Below are 4,448 nucleotides of genomic sequence, written 5' to 3'. Positions count from 1 at the left end.
GAGGGCACCTTCCTCCCTTTGGACTGGTCTTAGAAATATACAACAGGCCTTCATACTGGACCTTGTTCTTGGGCCAAGCTTGCAGGCTTTATCCTTAGACGAGTTCTGGGGTGGGGGGTTCCTCCTTGGGCCGAGCCCAACGGGCCTCCCTCTTGGGCCGATCTTGAGGAACATGCCTCCTTCTTGGGCTCATTGTATTTGGGCCATACCCATCAGACCATATATTACAATTACTAATTAATACATATATTTTATATAAAAAAAAATCAACAACTTAGTAAATTATAATATTTTTTATGATTAAAATTATTATTTAATATGACACATATAAATTTTATATTATATTTAAATATATTTGTATTGTGTTATACTTTTTTTAAATTGACAAGTAATTCACTTTTGATTTTTTTTATCTATTTCTGAGTTTTGTATTTATATCAAGATACATACTATGGATTATGCAATCTATTCTACTACTTAAATTTATGTCGAAATTTAGTGATTCCTGTGAATTAATCTAAAAATAATGATAATAATAATAGTGATGGGTGAATAATTTTAATTATTTTTATTATTATCTTATTATATATATAATGAGATCAAAAAGTTTAATCGACAATTACGAAATCTTAAAATTCGACCCAATTCATACCAAATTTATATATATATATATATAAGACTGTGTCCATTAGATCATATTAGACGTGATTTAAAATCACATGGTCTGATTCAACGATACACCGTATTGAATGATTATTCTTATATTTCGAGTACAATATCTCGACATCCATATATCCAATTAGTCTAAAACTTTACCAAATGCATTTTTCTATAAGTTTGATCATATTTAATGGTTTGATCTGAATTTTGATGGCCCGATTAATATATGTTGTTCAACAATGTAAGATGATAGTTACTTCAATGTAATACTAACATTTAAATGTATAAATTTATTGCAGATTGTGAACATATATTAATCTCAACTATAAAATATTTTTTTGTATTTCAATCGCATTATTCCAGACAATGGATACTTTTTTATAATTTTAAATTATTCAGCATAATTTTTTTTCGTATATTTTACTAATTATATTACTACTAAACTAATTAGTAGTTTATATTTATAATAATAATTTAAAATTTCGTACTTTGTTTTGGTATATTTATAACATATTATACATTATGCAATCTATTTTATTATTTATAAATTTATGTAAAAATTTGGTAATTCCCATGATTTAATCTAATAATAATAACAAAACTCACCTCGAGCTCGAGCTCATCATATAGGAGTCGAGCTCGAGCTCGAGCCAGACAACTCAAAATGGAGCTTGACTCGTTTACACCCCTATTAGATACTATGTGGCTATCTGTACTTTATTATTAAAAGAGGACTTTCTTTTGGAGTCTCATTTTTTTGTTTTTTTAATATTATGTCATCATTTTTTTAAAATTTTTTCCATCATTTTAGTGTCATCATGTTGTCTACTCTTCTCAACTTCCACGAATTTTAACTTTCTTATCTTTTCTATTTTAATATTTTTAATTTCTTTCGTTAAAATTAGAAAAATTATATTTTTAGTCCCACACTACAGAGGGTGGTGTCACAGCTCACGGGCTTAGTACATTTGGTCTATGGGCTAAAAAATTGTAGCAATTGAAATTAAAAAAATGCTATAATTTTTATCTTATGGAACAAATGTGTTATAATTTTTGTCACATGGAATAAAAAACTACCAACTTTTTATCCTATGTGATCAAATTTACTAAGCCTAAACTGTAGGATTGAAAGTGTAACAACCTCTATTGTGTGGGACTAAAAGCGTAATTTTCTCATTAAAAGTAAAATATAGTTTTAAAATATAATTGCACATTTCATTGGCGATAGACATTGTACGTCTATGCAACTTTAATGGGTAGTTGACATAATTGCCAAGTCGATTGAACTGATTCGCAAGGAATCGTCATATAAAAGCCCTTGAGGCTTGGTAGGTATGACTAGCATTCTTTGACTCCGATAGTATGGGACTTGAGGATCCACGACAGTCACATACATACGATTGTTATATCTCGAGCCTGGTGAGAGATGATTGTGTCTTTGATGTGGTCATTATAAGCCTTGTCCAGTGTAGACAGAGCATGTGGTGAGGACGATGGGTTTCGATATAGAATTCGTCACCTATCAGTAAATGGCAGTTAAGTCTCCTAAGTGCCTAAGATGCGTTTGAAGCTCTTTAAGTTTGTGGCTACAGCTATTGGTCAAATAAGGAATGATTTCCTACCTCGGTCAATATATGTCTCGAGTATTAAGCATATCTGTCTAGTTCAGGATGAGAATCGACGCTCAATTTCATATCCTAGACTTAGATCAGAGACAAATAATGAAAGGACAATTCCTATATGGTACTTGAGAGTCTAAATAATCATGCCAATATTCACCTAGTTTCTAGTGTCACATACTGTTGCTAAATGACCACCCATAGTGGCGAGTGCTTTTGAATTAATGGTTAGTTAGAAGTAATTAATTAAATTGGATTTAATTAATCAATTGTGTTGGGCACAAGTCTAAGTCTAGTTGAGGTTGAACCTAATGAAAGATTGCATGGTATGGCTCGGGAACGCGCTAGCAGAAGCGATAAATAAAATGCATAATAATAAAATTTGAAGCGTAAAAACAAATGAGTTCAAGGGGTCTACCCTTGGAGTTTTCGGGCATTTGATATAGTATGAAAAATTACGCAACAATAAAATATGATCATACGAGGCTATGGTTGGGAAAATAAAAGTAGAAGCGAAAATTAAAATCAAAATTTACCTCTTAAATTTCAAGCTTCAAATTGATTAGTTTCATTGAACGTTCACCCGATATTCCAAGGTAGGAATCCTCCAAAGATGATCCACACAATACTGGAAAACAAGCCCTTGATTCCTTCTAGTTCCTTTACTAGAAGGAGTCAAGATCGAAAAACTCACCCTAGGTGAGATGAGAGGGGAGGCCAAATTCATGGTGATGGAAGAGCATTTTTTTTTTCTTATATTGTATTGTATAATGAATTATTACCCTAATAGTCATACACTAAATATATTTTATATACCTTGAATACATAAACAAGAATGTGTCTAGATACATTCTATTATCTATAAGGTAACTCTTCAATCCATTCCAAATAGAGAAAAGTCTAATTATGACCAAGCTAGCACTTTCCATAAATGCAATTCTTTAGTCAACTTTCCCTCCATCAATTTTTCTGGTGCGCCTTAATCATTTGGGCCGATTTTATGTAGAATAAATTCAAGGTCGAATGAATTTTAATTTAATTTAATTTAATAAAATTCATTTAATTGCGCCCACTAGGTATTCAATTTAATTAAATACTCAAGCCCAAACTGTCTCTTATTAATTAATGAAATCCAATTTATTAATTAAATAAAGACAAGGCCAATTTAAATTAATCAATTATTTTAAACTTGGGCTATCCATTCAATGGACCTCATGTGTGAGTAATCCAATTACTTATATCTTATAGAATTATTTCAAATTAATTCCTTGTTCTTTGTCAGTGATTTGTGTGTGGCTTTTTAAGTTCATCTTTCAACTAGACTTGGGCTACTGTCCAACACTATTATTAATTAAATCTAATTTAATTAATATTTCTTGATTAACCCTTAATCAAGAAAGCCCATCACCATGGGTGGTCGTTTAGCAACGATCCATGACACTAGAGACTAGGTGAATTTTCGTGAGAATATTTAGGCTTCTGAGTCTATACGGGTACAGTTCTTCCATCTACCGTCTCCCGGTCTTAGTCTAAAGTATGGAATTAGGTGTCGATTCTCATTCTGGACTAGGCATATATGCTTAATACTTGAGATCGCATTATGCCAAGTTTCTCGACATAGGAACCTCCTTTCCTATTCAATCAACGAATGTGGCCACAGATTCATGTTCGTAAGCGCATCTCCAAGTGTATAGAAGATACCTCTATCACATACTGACAAGGAACGAATCCTATTCGTGGAACTCACCATGCTCGCTACATGCTTCGGTTGTACTAGACAAGGCTTATGATGATCATGTCTGTGACACAATCACCTCTCGTGCAAATCCAAGATACAGTCATCGTATGTACGTGACTGTCGTGATTCCTCAAGTTGAGGACTACTTTAGTACTATTGGAGTCGGGGACTCAAGTCATACCGACTAAGCCTCTAAGGATTCCATATGATAATCCACACGAGTTAGTTCAATCAGTTGAGCACCTTATCAATAACCCACTAATATTGCATAGACGTCCAACGTCTATCACCGATGAAATGCGGCACTTATCCAATGAATGCAATACTCAGTTCAAGTCTTAGTAAGACTCTCGATGCCCAGTCTCGAGGTCTTTGACTTGGAACGTTTCAAACCAATTTCCAAAGTTGGCTTCATAGCCGCCATCTAATGC

Source organism: Sesamum indicum, linkage group LG11 (genome assembly GCF_026168435.1).
Source record: "Sesamum indicum cultivar Baizhima isolate 11 linkage group LG11, ASM2616843v1, whole genome shotgun sequence".
NCBI lineage: Eukaryota > Viridiplantae > Streptophyta > Magnoliopsida > Lamiales > Pedaliaceae > Sesamum > Sesamum indicum.
Note: the sequence above shows the minus strand (reverse complement) of the source record.